Consider the following 19339-nt stretch of genomic DNA (forward strand, 5'->3'; position numbering starts at 1 on the left):
TTTGTCTCGCTTTCTCTTGGGTCTACTTTTCTATGTCTTTTTCAATGTTAGCCTTGTTAATCAAGCAAGAAAGGATTTCAAAGCCTATTACCAACCTTCAATTGCACAAAGTAAAGTGCAGCCAAAGCATACCAGAAATAGCATGAATCAAAATGAGAAATGAGGTGTTAAGGGGAGTTCAAGGGGTCAAGTGGTTTCATGAAATTTGAGGAAATATAGAGGTTCAAATTGGAAGGACAGAAATATAAAACAGCAGGATGAGTGTGAGGCACTCGGGACATTCAGAGTTCTCTGGTTGAGGTTTGATCAAAAGGTCAAACCATTCTTTGCCAGTGCAAGGCAACTAATCGAAACAAAGCATGGCAGTGGAAAGGCCACCTTCAACAAGAATGCCGCAAAGTAACCACCATATTTTCAAACTGATAAGATTTTCTTTGATTGAAACAAGGACAGGAAACTCCGTGTTCAGGAGGAATCCTCTGTGAGGAAAGCGTGCGCCAGATAGGTTCAACTATAAGTTCTCAGGACCCTCCTGGATAATGGGATTTAATTTCAAGTTCTCAGGGTCCTCCTGGATAATGGGATTTAAGTTCAAGTTTTTAGGACCCTCCTGGATAATGGGATTTAATTTCAAGTTCTCAGGTGCCTCCTGTATAATGGGATTTAGTTTCAAGTCCGTAAGGACCCCCCTGAATAATGGGATTTAGTTTTAAGTTTTTAAGGCCTTCATAAATAATGAAATTTAGAGTAAGTTTTACCTTTAGGAAATAGAATTTAGCTTTGAAGTGTTCACTCTTAAGATGAGATTTAATTTTAGTTTTCAGCGTCCTCCTGGATAATGGGATTTAGCTTTAAAACTCTTAGAGCTCTTTTGAATAACAGGATTCGATTAACACTCACAGATGTTCCCGGTACCTAACTAAGGAAGAAAAGTTTCTTTTGTTTTGTCACAGCATTAGGCGCCCACATGGAGAACAAGGGAATTCAGTTCGAGTTTAAGTTACAGGCGCCCACTTGGAAAATAAGGGAATTCATTTCATGTTTAAGCATCAGGTGCCCACCTAGAGAACAAGGGAATTTATTTCAAATTTTAAGACAGCATCAGGCGTCCACCTGGAGAACAAGGGAATTCATTCGAAGGGCCATAAGGGAATTTTTCCAATTAAAGTGACAATAATCGAAACGGGATTATTTATATTCAAATTCAGAGTATCCACTTGGGATAATTTATGGTGTCCCAAGTCACCGATTTAAAATCCCGAATCGAGGAAGTTGACTCTTATTTTTGGTCTGTGAATACAGAAATTCAGGTAATGAATTCTGTTAACCCGGGAGAAGGTGTTAGTCATTCTCAGGTTCCATTGTTTTAGCACAGTCGCTCAACTATTATTAATTGGCCTAATTATCTGATTAATTACATATTTTATACCTATTGGGCATTTTATTCCTCCTACCGCTTTTAAATAATTATTTAACCACTTTTAGGATTTATGAAAATTATTTGAACGAGTCACGATTGTCTCGCACTCGTTTGTATACATTGCGGATCGCGTCACGGGAGCCGTACCCACAATCTACAACATGTTTAATTTTATTATACATCGAAATTATGGTCGGTTCACATGAAATGCACACCCGAATTGAGACTTACGTAACATGACCATGCCACGGGAACCGTACCCATAGTCACGATAATTTATTTAATTAACGTGCCTAAAGCAAACTATGATGTTTAAGTGTATTAACGGCCTAAGCATGCTCCTAACGAATATAGGCAAGTAACAGAGAAATAGACAATTAAAAGCTCAATTTCATAAACAACACCCGAGCCCCTTTAATCTAATTTGACGTAGTTCAGTTGATGAATAGCAACCCAATTTCTATTTTGTGACAAAATCATGTTCAGCTATAGCCAATTCAAGTAACATACGAGCAGGTAACCAAATGAACAAATTCAAAACCATAGACAATAATTAAACAAGTCACAATATCAAACCACCAAATAAACAATTAACATTAAGCTAGAATAAAATGAGTAGGGGATTGAAGAACTGAACCTCAGTTAGAGCAAGCACCCTTTCAATGTTAATTAGATCTAAATTGAACGTGCTCCTCGAACTTAAACCGGAACTGCCACGATCCAACAAACTCAAGCACACTCCAATTTAAAATCCAATACGAGCTTAACAGTAGAGATCGAACCAGCGAGTTTAATTCGGTGAAAGCTCAAACACAATGCTATAAAACCAAATCTTCATGTGCAACATTTAAAACACAACATCTATCGTATAGTGAGCAATTTTCCTTTCAGAATTTGATTAATACAGCATCTTCCAACAAAAGGTCAAATGGAGCAAATAAGACTTATACCAAAATTGATCTCGGACTCAAAATGAGGAATAAAGCGTTGTCTAAAACTCGACCAAAAACTGAACGACGACCTCAAATAGACCTTTCCTTGGCTTGAAATTGAACTCGAAATCAGTTTTGAAAGTCTAAAACTTTGAGCTTTTGAACTCTTGACCCAAAATGGTAGTAAAACGAGTTTTGCCTCTTGGTGTTAATGGTGGAGCGCAGCTGATTTCGGGGCTGAGCAACGGTGGTTTGCAACGAGCTTTGGCGGCGGCTGTTGGTTCTCTTCTGTGTGAGAGATAAGGTGTCTAGGGTGGTTGTGTGGCAGTGAATTCTGATGTTCTTGTCAAAGATGAAGAAGAGGGGTTCAGGGGTGTGTTTTTGGGTTCAGATGATGATGGAGAACGGCGGCTTAGAGGTTGTGGAGTTAGTGTCGGCGACGGGGTGAGGGTCGGCTATTTTCAAAGTTCAAGGGTGTTAGAATGGAGGATGAGGGTATCTTTTATTTTTTGTTATCTAGATGAAGAAGAAGGAGATGAAGGGGGTTCTTTGGGTGAGGGATTTGGGCGCTGGCGTGAGTTCAGGAGAGAGAGGGGTGCAGCTGGCGTGAGTTCAGGAGAGAGAGGGGTGCAGCTGGCCTTGATCATGGAAACGGCCTGTTCCCTTTTTTTAGGTGTCTCTAGGGTTTTTTAGTTTGTTAAGAAGAAGAGTCTAGAGGGGTCTCTAGGCTTAGCTTAATGGGTATTAGGTATTGGGCTTGAATTTTTGAGATAAATCCGAATTGGGTCCTAAAATTCGACTCTAAGACTCTTAAAATTGTGGTCCAAAACCTTAGTTAACTCCCTTTAATATAAGATAAAAATACTACACAATGCAAAAACTAATTCTAATTAATTAAACTAAACTATATTAAAACATGAAACTATTTTTTTTGTATTTTCAAGATTATATAAAGATAAAAATAAGGTACTATTTTGTATTTTTTTATTTTATGAAAGGTACATAAACTAAAAGTAACTAGATAAAATATCAATTAACTTTAAAAGAAAATATTTTTGTAATTTTTATTTTTGTGACAAAATAAAGTAAAAGAGTCAAAACTAGTTGAAATAACTATATTAGACCTAAACTAAATGTTTAAATGATAAAATGTGTAAAATCTTGAGGAGGGTCAAAAATTACATGTCTACAGCTGCCCTTCTTTGATTGGAAATACGAAGACTTTTCAGACGAAGAACGACGAGACAGGTTTTTTGACTCGACCCTTATTTAGAGAGACCAAAAACTAAAAGGAAGGAGAATGTGACCGAGCCCTGGTATCTGAGCTGCCTACATATCCTTTGCTATAAAGGAATCGGGTCATGTGTAGTTCAGAAGTAGGAACAATGATGGGGTATACCGAGGTGGGGAGCCGATTGAGGTGTCGTTCCATCGAGGTTCCGGTCCATGATCTTATTATTACACCAAAATCAAAAAATGAAAAAGACTAACTAAGCCTGTCAACTATGAGTTACAAGATTCGTATCTATAAGTCTTCTGAAGCTGGATCTTGATTCTTGAATGGTTCTTCATGCAGACTTTGATCTGAGTCTTGATGCTTGTTAGCTGCAGGTGTTAGTTCATTCTTCCACGACTTCTTTGGATAAGGACCGGACATGTAGTGCTCGTGACGTCAGCCATGTCTTGAGCAGCTCACATCTTTCATCTGCTTCTGCATTTCGATTCACTTCCCTCTTTTTTTCTTTTCTTTCTTTTTTCTTGGATTGAGATTTCTTCTTTGGTCATCTCAAACCTCGTGCCTCAAGGTAAAAACCTTATTCTTCAGGCAACTCGTGCTACCTCCGATTTGAAACTTGAAATGAATTCTGAAATTACTTCCTCCATTCTCCAGGTGGGCGCCTGATGCTGACTTAAAATTTAAAATAAATTCCCTTGTTCTCCAGGTGGGCGCCTGCAATTTAAACATGAAATGAATTCCCTTGTTCTCCAGGTGGGTGCCTAATGCTGAAACTTGAAATGAATTTCTTTGTTTTCCAGGTGGGCGCTAGATGCTTAAACTTGAAATAAATTCCCTTGTTTTCCAGGTGGGCGCCTGATGCTTAAACTTGAAATGAACTCCCTTGTTCTCCAGGTGGGCGCCTGATGCCAAAACTTGAAATGTATTCCCTTATTCTCCAGGTGAGTGCCTGATGCCAAAACATGAAATGTATTCCCTTATTTTTCAGGTGGGCACCTGATGCCAAAAATTGAAATGGATTCCCTTATTTTCCAGGTGGGCGCCTGATGCCAAAAATTGAAATGGATTCCCTTATTTTCCAGGTGGGCGCCTGATGCCATAACTTGAAATGTATTCCCTTGTTTTCCAGGTGGGCGCCTGATGCCAAAACTTGAAATGAATTCCCTTGTTTTCTAGGTGGGCGCCTGATGCCAAAACTTGAAATGAATTGCCTTGTTTTCTAGGTGGGCGCCTGATGCCAAAACTTGAAATGTATTCCCTTGTTTTCCAGGTGGACGCCTGATGCTTAAACTTGAAATGAAGTCCCTTGTTCTCTAGGTGTACGCCTGATGCCAAAACTTGAAATGTATTTCCTTGTTTTCCAAGTGGGCGTCTGATGCCAAAACTTGAAATGTATTCCCTTGTTCTCCAGGTGAGCGTCTGATGCCAAAACATGAAATGAATTCCCTTTTTTTTCAGGTGGTCGCCTGATGCCAAAACTTGAAATGTATTCCCTTGTTCTCCAGGTGGGCGCCTGATGCCAGAACTTGAAATGAATTCCCTTGTTTTCCAGGTGGGCGCCTGCAATTTAAACATGAAATGAATTCCCCTATTCTCCAGATGGGCGCCTGATGCTTAAACTTGAAATGAATTCTCTTGTTCTCCAGGTGGGCGCCTGATGCTTAAACTTGAAATGAATTCCCTTGTTCTCCAGAAATGAATTCCCTTGTTCTCCAGGTGGGCGCTTGATGCTGACTTAAAATTTGAAATAAATTCCCTTGTTTTCCAGGTGGGCGCCTGCAACTTACACTTGAAATGAATTCCCTTGTTCTCCAGGTGGGCGCCTGATGCTAACTTAAAATTTAAAATAAATTCCCTTGTATTCCAGGTGGGTGCCTGCAACTTAAACTTAAAATGAATTCCCTTGTTCTCCAGGTGGGCGCCTGATGCTGACTTAAAATTTGAAATAAATTCCCTTGTTCTCCAGGTGGGCGCTTGCAACTTAAACTTGAAATAAATTCCCTTGTTCTCCAGGTGAGCACATGATGCTGACTTGAAATGAATTCCCTTGTTTTCCAGGTGGGCGCCTGATGCTTAAACTTGAAATGAACTCCCTTGTTCTCCAGGTGGGCGTCTTATGCTTAAACTTTTAATGAATTCCCTTGTTCTCCAGGTGGGCGCCTGATGCTTAAAGTTGAAATGAATTCCCTTGTTCTCAAAGTGGGCACCTGATGTTAAAACTTGAAATGAACTCCCTTGTTCTCCAGGTGGGCGCCTGCCGTTATAACAAAACAGACAAAACAAAAGAAACTTCTCTGCCCCAGTTTGGTACGGGGAACATCTGTGAGTGTTAATCGAATCATGTTATCCAAAAGAGCTCTAAGAATTTAAAAGCTAAATCCAATTATCCAGGAGGGCCCTAAAAACTAAAATTAAATGTCATCTTAAGCGTGAAAACTTGAAAGCTAAATTCTATTACCTCCACGTAAAACTTATGCTAAATCTCATTATCTATAAGGGTCCTAAAACTTAAAACTAAATCCTATTATCCAGGAGGGCTCTGACAACTAAAAACTACATCCCATTATCCAAGAGGGTCCTGAAAACCTGAAATTAAATCCCATTATCCAGCAGGGCCCTGAAAACTTGATCTTAAATCTCATTATTCAGGAGGGCCCTAAACTTAAGGAAAGCTAAAAACTCTTCTGACTAGGAAGAATGCCTAGGAGGTATGGTTCTTCTCGACTAGGGAAAATGTGTAGGGGGTAAAAACCTTCTTAACTAGGGGAATGCCTAGCAAGTAAAACCTCCTCAAACAGCCTTTGTGCTGATAAAATGTGGGCACGGCACTTGAAAAATTCAATCTTCCAAGCTTTGATTTGGCCATAGTCTTCGTCCCTGTTTCAATAAAGAAAACTTGTGAGTTCAAACATGGTAGTTGGTTTGTGGCCTTGACTTTGAGGGCGATTGCTCCTTCACTTCCCATGATAACTTTGATTTCAACTCGAAAGACCCAGCTTGTTTATTGACTAACCACTTTCTTTGTCACCCTTACCATAGAAAATACCTCTGATCCGTTCAAACTCAATCCCCTCTACCTATTGCATTGTGCTCATCAATTGACATATACCGAACCTTTGTATTTCACATGAATCCCAAAGCACATCAAATGCCACCCATTTAGTTTGCAAACTGTTCTTTCCTGACTTATGCCACTTTGAGTGCTAGCCAGATTTCGTTTTGTGCAATTGGAAAGCTGGTAGCAAATTTTGATGTCATTTCTCACTTGTTCTGATCAAACAGACTCAAGAAAAGGAAGTAAACAAAACAAAAGGAACATAGAAAGGGACAATGGAAAGAGATGATACCTAACAAGAAAATTACAAAGTAGAAACTTATCAGATGTGGATACCAACTCTAATGACCATGACATGCACCTTTGGATTAAGCGGCCTAATCTGCCAAGCAAGTCTAATGTTCAACTCTTGTTGTACCTCTTCGCCATGAAACTGGGTTTCAATGCTCCGATTATCCTATCTGATTCACGGTCCTTATTCGACTTGTAGTGCCCGAAGGGTTTTCACCATCAAGCCTTTCTCATTTTGTTCTTTCTTTCAACTTACCGTCGCCTTATGATGCCTATGAAGGTTTTCACCGATAAGACTCTCTCATTTTGCTCTTTTCTTCTTTTTTCCTCGGATTCTGCAAGGCAGTAACCACGATAGAAATACCATATGCTCCTGGCATGTCTGACTCAGCACTCTCAAAGATTATTTGGGAGGTCTTTTGGACTATAATGTGGCTTTTTGTCACGACCCCGGTTCGCCCTCTGTGAACCATCATGACGACACCAAGTCCTCCACAACTAGGTAAGCCTAAATGCGGAAGATAAACCAAAGTGCGGAATACAAACAAATTAAAACAGAATGAAGAGTGATAAAACAGTATTTAAAAGTGCCGCTCGGCATACACAATATTTAACTCTCAAACCAATACATACTTCCAAGACCTGGAAACCCATGAATCACAAGCTAAGGATCACTACACAGTACTCTAACTCTAGAATATCTAACAAGGAAAAAGAATATAGAAGGGAAAATGTTTAAAAGCAAGAATAGAAAGGGACTACTCGGTCTGCGGACGCGGCAGAAGTACCTTGAAGTCTCTAGAGCAGTCGTCTCGCCTCACGGGTGATATGACTGAGTCGCAGTACCTGGATCTGCACATGAAAAACATGCGCAGAAAGGACATGAGTACACCATAGCGGTACTCAGTAAGTGCCAAGCCTAACCTCGGTCAGTAGTGACGAGGAAGTTCAGGGCCCTACTAAGATAAAGTAAAGAATATAAGACATGACAGTATAAGATAAGCAGTACAGTTGAAAACTAACTATAAGAATTTAATACAGGAAACAAGGAATTCAATAATTGAAAACAGAGGCAAAAACAATCACAAGAAAATAACCAGGAATCTCTCAGTATCCCGAGGATCTGTTAGTACCCTCAATATATGCCAGGGATCTCTTGGTATCCCGAGGATCTCTCGGTATCCTCAATATATGTTAGGGATCTCTCGGTATCCTCAATATGTGCTAGGGATCTCTTAGTATCCCAAGGATCTCTTGGTATCCTCAATATACGTGCCAGGGATCTCTTGATATCCCGCACCTCAGTTCAAATCATAAACACGTACAGGGGATCTCCCGGAAATGTCGTCCCGTAATCCCAAAGTAAAACACACATCAGCAACACAAGAATACTCAATTAAGATATATTTTGTATCAAGTAAACAGGTAATTCTAGTCTAACATGCTTCACATAATTCAATTAAGGTAGTTTAAGCAAATAAGCAGTTAAGTCAATTAGACATGCTTTTTCTAAGCTAACAACAGGTTTAAATTCCAAGTAAAATGAAACAGGAAAAGGAACACAATTGAAATTACTTAAAGAAAACTGGATTTTCAACAATTAGCTCAAGTACGCACTCGTCACCTCACGTACAAGGTTAGACAAGCCACTTGCCTCGATCCAGCTCAAAATCAACCCGAAACCACACTCTTGCCATGAGCACTCGACTCCAAATGGCCCAAATCTATTCAATTCAATTGCATAATGTAAATAACACTTCAAGTAACTGATTCTACAAAGGAATTCTAAGCTAATACCCTAAATTAGGTAAAATGACCAAAATGATCCTCGTGCCCACATCTCGAAATCGGGTAAAATTTAATATTTTCAGAATCCTCACGCTCTCACGAGTTCATGCATACCAAAATTATCCAAATCTAAGGTCAAATCCCCAATCAAAAGTCGAATTCTAGGTCTAAGAACTTTCTTCCAACTTTTCCCCAATTTTCATCTCCAATCCGAAATTAAATGATGAAACTAACTATAGATTGATGGAATATAACTAGAAAGGGTTAAAGAATTGTTACCCAATGATCTCCTCTTCAATTTCCTCCCAAAATCGCCCTCTCCCGAGCTCCAAATCGAATTTCCAACTTTTGAAACTAGCCATCGAAATTTCATATATCTGCCCAGCTATTGCCGCATCTGCGGTCCAATAATCGCATCTACGATAACGCTTTTGCTGTTCTCACTTAAAAGCCCAATCTCGCATCGTCGACCTCAAATTTCGCATCTGCGGTCACAAGGTGATGTTCCTTATGCCGCTTTTGCGGTTGCTGGCCCTCTTCCTCATTTCCGCTTCTGTGGGACCCAAACCGCAGGTGCGGTTATGACAGATAACAGCTGAAGCTGCAAACTTCAAACTCCAAAAATCTTTCCGTCAACCATCTGATCTGAAATCATCCCGAGGCCCTCGAGACTTCCACCAAACCTACCAACAAATCCCATAACTTCATTCAAACTTGTTCCAACCTTCGGAACACTCAAAACAACATCAAAACACTTATTTTTCATCGGATTCAAGCCTAAGAATCCCAAAAACTCTAGAAATACTCTTTTGATCAAAAAGTCTATCAACCCTCGTCCGAATGACCTGAAATTTTTCACAAACATCACATTCAACACTACAGAGCTACTCCAACTTCCGGAATTCCATTCCGACCCATGGATCAAAATCTCACTATCGAACCGGAAACTTCAGAAATTCAACTTTCGGCATTTCAAGCCTAAATTAGCTACGGACCTCCGAAACACAATCTGAACACGCCCCTAAGCCCAAAATCCCCAATGGAGCTAACGGAACCATCATAATTCCATTCTGCGGCCATCTTCACACTATTCCTACTACGGTCAACTTTCCAACACTTAAGCTCTCATTTAGGGACTAAGTGTCCCAAAACTCCCCGAGACTCAAAACAAAACATCCTGGCAAATCAAAATAGCAGACATAAACTCGGGGAAAGCAGTTAATAGGGGATCGGGGCATAAATTTTTAAAACGACTGGCCGCGTCGTCACATCTTCCTACACTTAAACATTCGTTCGTCCTCGAACGATCGTAGAGACATACCTGAAGTAGTGAAAAAATGAGGGTAACGACTGCGCATATCCTGCTCGGTCTCCCAAGTCGCCTCCTCGACCGGCTGACCCTGCCACTGAACCTTTATTGATGCATTATTCTCTGACCTCAACTTTCTAACCTGCCTGTCCAATATTGTCACTAGCTCCTCAACATAAGATAGATCCTTGTCCAACTGGACTGAACTGAAATCCAATACGTGTGACGGATCACCGTGATACCTCCGGAGCATCGAAACATGAAATACCGGATGAACTCCGGCCAAGCTGGGAGGTAAGGCAAGCTCATAAGAAACCTCCCCAACATACCTCAATATCTCAAAAGGGCCAATAAATCTCGAACTCAACTTTCCTTTCTTCCCGAATCTCATAACTCCCTTCATAGGCGAAACCCGAAGTAGAACCCGCTCTCCAACCATATTGGAAACATCACGAACCTTTCGGTCTGCGTAATTCTTCTGTCTGGACTGGGACGGAGTCTTTCCTAAATCACCTTAACCTTCTCCAAAGCATCCTTCACCAAGTCTGTGCCCAACAATCTAGCCTTACCCGGCTCAAACCAACCCACCGGGGATCTAAACCGTCTCCCATATAAAGCCTCATATGGTGCTATCTTAATGCTGGACTGATAGCTATTGTTGTAAGTAAACTCTGCCAATGGCAAGAACTGATCCCAACACCCTCCAAACTCAATCACACACACACGGAGCATATCCTCAAGAATCTGAATAGTGAGCTCGGACTGCCCGTCCGTTTGAGGGTGAATTGTTGTACTCAACTCCACCCAAGTACCCAACTCATGCTGAACGGCTCTCCAGAACCGTGATGTAAACTGAGTACCTCTATCTAAAATGATGGAAATCAAAATACCATGCAGACAAACAATCTCTCGGATATAGATATTCGCCAACCACTACGAGGAATAAGTAGTACACATAGGAATAAAGTGAGCGGACTTGGTCAGCCGATCCACAATCACCCAAATAACATCGAACTTTCTCAAAGTCCGTGGGAGCCCAACTACAAATTCCATGGTGAACCACTCCCACTTCCACTCCGAAATCTCTATTTGCTGAAGCAACCCACCCGGTCTCTGATGCTCATACTTCACCTGCTGACAGTTGAGGCACCGAGCCACAAATCCAACTATATCTTTCTTCATCCGCCTCCACCAGTAGTGCTGCCTCAAATCCTAATACATCTTCGCAGCACCCGGATGAATGGAATACCGCGAACTATGGGCCTCCTCCAAAATCAACTCCCTAAGCCCATCAACATTGGGTACACAAATCCGACCCTGCATTCTCAATACACCGTCATCACCAGTAGTCACATCCCTGACATCACCATGCTGAACCTTCTCCTTGAGGACAAGCAAAGGAAGGTCATCATACTGCCGCTCCCTGATACGATCAAATAAGGAATACCGAGAAACCACGCAAGCTAGAACCCGACTGGGCTCCGAAAGATCCAGTCTCACAAATTGGCTGGCTAAGGCCTAAACATCCATCGCCATAGGCCTCTCCGATGCTGGTAAATAAGCCAAACTCTCTGCCTGGCGACTCAAAGCATCGGCCACCACATTGGCCTTGCCCGGGTGATACAGAATTGTGAAATCATAGTCCTTCAGCAACTCTAACCACCTCCTCTGGTGCAAATTTAGATCCTTTTGCTTGAACAGGTGCTGCAAGCTCCAATGGCTGATAAATCTCACAAGGCACACTATATAAATAACAGCGCCAAATCTTCAAGACGTGAACAATGACAGCTAACTCAAGGTCGTGAACAAGGTAATTCTTCTCATGTATCTTTAACTGTCTAGATGCGTAGGCAATCAACCTACTGTCCTACATCAATACCGCTCTGAGGCCAACCCTCGAGGCATCACAATAGACCGTGTTAGACCCCGAACTTGTAGGCAATATCAAAACTGGGGCTGTAGTCAAAGTTGTCTTGAGCTTCTAAAAGCTCGCCTCACACTCCTATGTCCACTAGAATGGAGCACCTTTCTGGGTCAACCTGGTCATAGGGGCCGCAATCGATGAAAACCCCTCCACAAAATGATGGTAATAACCCGCCAAGCCAAGGAAACTCCAAGTCTCTATAGCTGAGGATGGTCTGGGTCAACTCTGTACGGCCTCTAGGCCTCTATCTTTTTTGGATCCACCTGAATACCCTCACTTGATACCACGTGGCCTAAGAATGCCACTAAATCTAACCAAAACTCACATTTCGAGAACTTAGCATATAACTTCTTCTCTCTCAGAGTCTGAAGCACAGTCCGAGGTGCTGCTCATGATCTTCCCGACTTCGAGAATACACCATAATATCATCAATAAAGACAATGACGAGAGAGTCAAGATACAGCCGGAACACATTGTGCATCAAATGCATAAAGGCTATTGGGGTATTGGTCAGCCCAAATGACATGACAAGGAACTCGTAATAACCATACCGAGTCCTGAAAGCAGTCTTCGGGATATTTGGCTCCCAAATCTTCAACTGATGGTAACCTGAGCGCAAGTCAATCTGAGAAAACACCCATGCGCCCTGAAGCTAGTCAAACAGATCATCAATACAAGGCAAAGGATAACGGTTCTTAACTGTAACCTTGTTCAACTGGCGATAATCGATACACATACGCATAGAACCATCCTTTTTCTTCACAAACAAGACAGGAGCACCCCAAGGTGATACACTGAGCCGAATGAAACCTTTATCAAGCAATTCCTGTAACTGATCCTTCAACTACTTCAACTCAGGAGGAGCCATACGATACGGAGGAATAGAAATGGTCTGAGTGCCCGGCAACAGATCAATGCCAAAATCAATATCTCTATCAGGCGGCATACCTGGAAGGTCAACTGGAAACACATCGGGAAAATCCCGTACTATTGGGACTGGATCAACTGAAGGGGTATCAATACTGACATCTCTCACATAAGCTAAATACGCGCGTCACACCCCTTCTAAACCATATACTGAGCTTTAAGAAAAGAAATAACTCTACTGGGAGTGTGATCTAAAGTACCCCTCCACTCAACATGCGGTACATCTGGCATAGCCAGCATCACGGTTTTGGCGTGACAATCAAGAATAGCATAATGGGGCGGCAACTAGTCCATTCCCAAGTTAATATCAAAATATACCATGTTGAGCAACAATAAATCGGCTCTAGTCTCAAAACCACTAAGAGCAACCAAACACGACCGATAAATGCGGTCCACAATAAGAGAATCTCTCATAGGAGTAGAAACATAAACAGGGGAACTCAAAGAATTTCGAGATACACCCAAATGCGGGGCAAAATAAGAAGACACATAAGAATAAGTGGAGCCTGGATCGAATAGAACCGATGCATCTCTGTGACAAACCAGTATAATACCTGTGATGATAGAATCAGAGGCAACAACCTCAGTACGGGCAGGAAGGGCATAGTATCTGGCCTGGCCTCCCCCTCTAGGGTGACCTCTACCTCCCCGACCTCCACCTCTAGCTGGCTGAGTAGGTGGGGTAGCAACTGGAGCTGTAACCATAGCCTGAGAACTCTGTGGGGCACGCTGTGGCTGAGAAGTCTGTGGAGGTGCACACCTCCCAAGTCTAGGGCAATCCCTCACCACATGGCGTGTGTCACCACACTCAAAACAAGCTCTGGGAGGACGTGGTGGCTGTGACTGGCTCGGGCAAGTCTGCTGGACTGACCTCTGAAAGCACCCCGCGCATGAGGCGCGCTAGAAATCGGAGGTGTATAATAAGGCTCCTGAGGTCTAGGAGGAGCTGGAATACCACTAGCTGCTGGAAGAGCTGAATGAACAGGACGACTCATATAATCCCGACCATGACAACATGCTGCTGGGGCACGAGCACCAAAGAAATGGCCCGACTCTCGACACCTCTTGGCCTCCCTCTCCTCTCTCTCCCTAGCACGCATACCCTCAATCCTCCTAGCAATGCTCATCACCTGCTGATAAGAAATATCCATCTCCAACTCACGAGCCATGCTAGACCTGATGCTGGGAATAAGGCCCTCAATAAACTGGCGAACCCTCTCACAAACAGTAGAAACCAAGGCTGGTGCATGCCTAGCAAAACTAGTGTAACGAACAACATACTCTGAGACAATCATAGCACCCTGGTGCAAATGCTCAAACTCAGCGTGCCATGCGTCCCTGAGGCTCTGAGGAACATACTTCCTCAGGAACAAATCTGAAAACTGAGTCCAAGTCAGTGAAGCAGCCTCATCTAGACTATCTAACTCATAGGTGTGCCACCACTCATAGGCGGCTCCTCGAAGCTGGAAGGTAGTGAAGGAAGCCCTGCTCGATCCTAATATACCCATGGTACGGAGAATGCGGTAACTCTCATCTAGAAATCCTAGAGCATCCTCCGATGCTAGACCGCTAAATACAGGAGGCTTGTACCTCTTGAACCTCTCAAGCCTTAGTTGCTCCTCCTCGGAAGCCGCTGCCCTGCCCTCAGGCTGAACTGGTACTGCAGGCAGTACAGGAATTATCTCAGGGACCTGCTCAACATGCACTCGTTACTCAGGAGTGTGCTAGCAGCGGGAGTGTGTGCTCCTCCCCTAGCTTGAGATGTAGCTGCAGCAAGGGGAAGCAACCCTGCTTGAGCCAGAATGGTGTACATGCTCATGAACTGTGTCAGAGTCTCCTGAAGAACTGGAGTAGAAGTAGTAGGCGTGTCAGGTGCCTGGACTTCGGCTGGAACTCCTAGTGGAACCTCAGCGGCAGCTCACGCAGGTGCTCTGGCTGCACCACGTGTGCATCCTCGGCCTCTACCCTGGCCTTGGCCTTTGACGGCTACAGTAGGGGGCGCGGGTGCCTGATCATCTTGGGTAGCCCGTGTCCTCACCATCTGTGAGAGAATAGAAGACAGAAGTTTAGAATTGTGATGTCAAAAATATCGCACGACAAGGAAATCAAATGAAGTGAAATTTCCCTAGCAGTTACATAGCCTCTCGTAGATAAGTACAGACGTCTCCGTACCGATCAGCGAGACTCTAATAAACCGCCTTGTGATCCATGACTCCTATGAACCTAGATCTCTGATACCAACTTGTCACGACCCCGGTTCGTCCTCCGTGAACCATCGTGACGACATCTAGTCCTCTACGACTAGGTAAGCCTAAATCGCGAAAGATAAACCAAAGTGCGGAATACAAACAAATTAAAACAGAATGAAGAGTGATAAAATAGTGTTTAAAAGTACCGCTCGACATACACAATATTTAACTCTCAAACAATACATACTTTCAAGACCCGGAAACCCATGAATCACAAGCTAAGGATCAATACACAGTACTCTAACTCCAGAATATCTAACAAGGAAAAGGAATACAGAAGGGCAAATGTTTAACAGCTAAAATATAAATTGACTCCTCGATCTGCGGATGCGGCAGATGTACCTCGAAGTCTCTAGAGCAGTCGCCTCACCTCACGGGTGATAGGACTGAGTCGTAGTACCTGGATCTGCACATGAAAACATACGCAGAAAGGGCATGAGTATACCATAGCGGTACTCAGTAAGTGCCAAGCCTAACCTCGGTCGGGTAGTAACGAGGAAGGCCAGAGCCCTAATACAATTAAATAAAGAATATAAGACATTGCAGTGCAGTTGAAAACTAACGATAAGAATTTAATACAGGAAACAAGGAATTCAATAACTGAAAATAGAGGCAAAAACAATCACAAGAAAATAACTGGGGATCTCTCAGTATCCCGAGGATATCTTAGTACCCTCAATATATACCGGGATCTCTTGGTATCCCATGGATCTCTCGGTATCCTCAATATATGCTAGGATCTCTTGGTATGCCGAGGATCTCTCGGTATCCTCAATATGTGCTAGGGATCTCTTGGTATCCCGAGGATCTCTTGGTATCCTCAATATACGTGCTAGGAATCTCTCGGTATCCCGCACCTCAGTTCAAATCATAAACACGTACAGGGGATCTCCCGGAAATGCCGTCCCGTAGTCCCAAAGTAAAACACACAGCAGCAACACAAGAAAACTCAATTAAGCTCAATTTCATATCAAGTAAACAGGTAATTCTAGTCTAACATGCTTCACATAATTCAATTAAGGAAGTTTAAGCAAATAAACAGTTAAGTCAATTAGACATGCTTTTTCTAAGCTAACAACAGGTTTAAATTCCAAGTAAAATGAAATAGGAAAAGGAACACAATTGAAATTACTTAAAGAAAACCGGATTTTCAACAATTAGCTCAAGTACGCACTCATCACCTCACGTACAAGGCATTTCAAATATCAAATATACCGAATCCTAAGGGGAAGGTACCCCACACAAGGTTAGAAAAGCCACTTACCTCGAACTAGCTCAAAATCAACCCGAAACCACGCTCTTCCTACGAGTACTCGACTCCAAATGGCCCAAATCTATTCAATTCAATTGCATAATGTAAATAACACTTCAAGTAACTGATTCTACAAAGGAATTCTAAGCTAATACGTGAAATTAGGTAAAATAACCAAAATGCCCCTCGGGCCCAAGTCTCGGAATCTGGTAAAATTTATATTTTCAGAATCCTCACGCTCTCACGAGTTCATGCATACCAAAATAATCCAAATCTAAGGTCAAATCCCCAATCAAAAGTCAAATTCTATGTCTAAGAACTTTCTTCCAACTTTTCCGCAATTTTCATCTCCAATCCGAAATTAAATGATGAAACTAACTATAGATTGATGGAATATAACTAGAAAGGGTTAAAGAAATGTTACCCATTGATCTCCTCTTCAATTTCCTCTCAAAATCGCTCTCTCCCGAGCTCTAAATCGAATTTCCAACTTTTGAAACTAACCCTCAAAATTTCATATTTCTGGCCAGCTATTACCGCATCTGCGGTCCAATAATCGCATATGCGATACCGCTTCTGTGGTTGGGCAACCGCTTCTGCGGTTCTCACTTAAAAGCCCAATCTCGCACTTGCGACCTCAAATTTCGCATTTGCGGTCACGCAGGTGCGGTTCCTTATGTCGCTTCTGCGGTTCCTAACCCCCTTCCTTATTTCTGCTTCTGTGACAACTAAGCCACTTCTGCGGCACCGCACCTGCGGGACGCAAACCGCAGGTGCGACTATGATATATAACAGCTGAAGCTGCAAACTTCAAACTCCAAAAATCATTCCATCAACCATCCGAAATCATCCCGAGGACCCCGGGACCTCCACCAAACCTACCAACATATCCCATAACATCATTCAAACTTGTTCCAACCTTCGGAACGCTCAAAACAACATCAATACACCTATTTTTCATCGGATTAAAGCCTAAGAATCCCAAAAACTCTAGAAATACGCTTTCGATCAAAAAGTCTATCAACCCTCGTCCGAATGACCTGAAATTTTACACACACGTCACATTCAACACTACAGAGCTACTCCAACTTCCGGAATTCCATTCCGACCCTCGGATCAAAATCTCACTATTAAACCGGAAACTTCAGAAATTCAACTTTCGGCATTTCAAGCCTAAATTAGCTACGGACCTCCAAAACACAATCCGAACACGCCCCTAAGCTCGAAATCACCCAACGGAGCTAACGGAACCATCAGAATTCCATTCCGAGGCGTTCTTCACACTATTCTGACTACGGTCAACTTTCCAACACTTAAGCTCTCATTTAGGGACTAAGTGTCCCAAAACTCTCCGAAACTCAAAACCGAACATGCCGACAAATCAAAATAGCAGACATAAACTTAGGGCCGACAAATCAAAATAGCAGACATAAACTCAGGGAAAGCAGTTAATAGGAGATTGGGGTATAAATTCTTAAAACGGTCGGCCGGGTCATCACAAAGACTCATTCCCCCGAGAATACATGTTTAGAAAGAAAAAAGAAAAAAGCAAAAGCGACACAAGGCCAACTCCTCATTGCCACTATCCTTTGAGCCGTCTCCAGGATCTTCATCTAAAGCGACCAAGTGCGCCAATTTTCTCTCAAACTCTAGGGCCTCTTCGATCACGACTGAAAGATCGACACATTTGGCTTTGACCCCATCCAAGGCTTCCCTCCTCGCCTCCGCTTTAGCATGGGCGACAGCTGGAGGTCCGTAGCTAATTTAGGCTTGAACTGCCGAAAGTTGAAGTTTTGAAGTTTTCGTTTCGACAGTGAGATTTTGATCCGAGGGTTGGAATGAAATTCCTGAAGTTGGAGTAGCTCCGTAGTGTTGAATGTGACGTGTGTGCAAATTTTCAGGTCATTCGGACGAGGTTTGATAGACTTTTTGATCGAAAACTTATTTTGAGAGTTTTTGAAGTTCTTAGGCTTGAATCCGATGCTAAATTGGTATTTTGATGTTGTTTTGAGCGTTCCGAAGGTTGGAAAAAGTTTGAATGATGTTATTGGATATGTTGGTAGGTTTGGTTGAGGTCCCGGGGGCCTCGGGTGTATTTCGGATGCACAAACTGGCACTTTTGATCTTTGGGAGATTGCTGGTTTTTTGGTGTTTTAGCAGCAGTGATTTGTTCATTGCGATCGCGTGAGGGCATCTATGATCGCGTAGAGTAAGTTGAGGCCAGGCGGATTTTTGTGACTCGCAATCACGAAGGTAGGAGTGCGATCGTGTAGGGTGAGCAGTCTTGGTCATTGCGTTCGCGTAGAAGGACTTGGAGTTGCAGTGAGGTGATGGAATTGCTCTATGCGATCGCATAGAGCTGGTCGCGATCGCATTATTGTGAGGAAATTGCCTTATGCAATCGCATAGGTGTTTCTGCGATCGTATAGGGTTAAATTTGGGCAGTATTTAAATAGCCCATCCGCGATCCTTCTTCTTTTATCCACCATTTTTTAACGGGATTGAAGCATTTGAGGGAGATTTTTGAGGAAACCAAATGGGAATCACTTGGAGGTAACATTTTTGACTTCATAACTCTTTATATGTGATTAATGGTCTAATTAGTTGTGAAAAATTAGGGAAAATCAGTGCAAAATGGGTAATTAGGGCTTGAGATTAAGAGATCTTAAAATGGGTATTTGAGGGGTCAATTGAATTATGATTTCAATGTTCTTGATATGTATAGACTCGTGAGAGTGTGAGGATTCTGAAAATGTAAATTTTATCCGATTCCGAGATGTGGGACCGAGGGGCATTTTGGTCATTTTACCTAATTTCGCGTATTAGCTTAGAATTTCTTAGTGGAATCAATTACTTGAAGTGTTATTTACATTAGGCAATTGAATTTAATAGATTTGGGCCATTTGGAGTCGAGTACTCGTGGCAAGAACGTGGTTTCGGGTTGATTTTGAGACG

This window comes from Nicotiana tabacum, chromosome 5 (assembly GCF_000715075.1).
Source record: "Nicotiana tabacum cultivar K326 chromosome 5, ASM71507v2, whole genome shotgun sequence".
Classification (NCBI taxonomy): Eukaryota; Viridiplantae; Streptophyta; class Magnoliopsida; order Solanales; family Solanaceae; genus Nicotiana; species Nicotiana tabacum.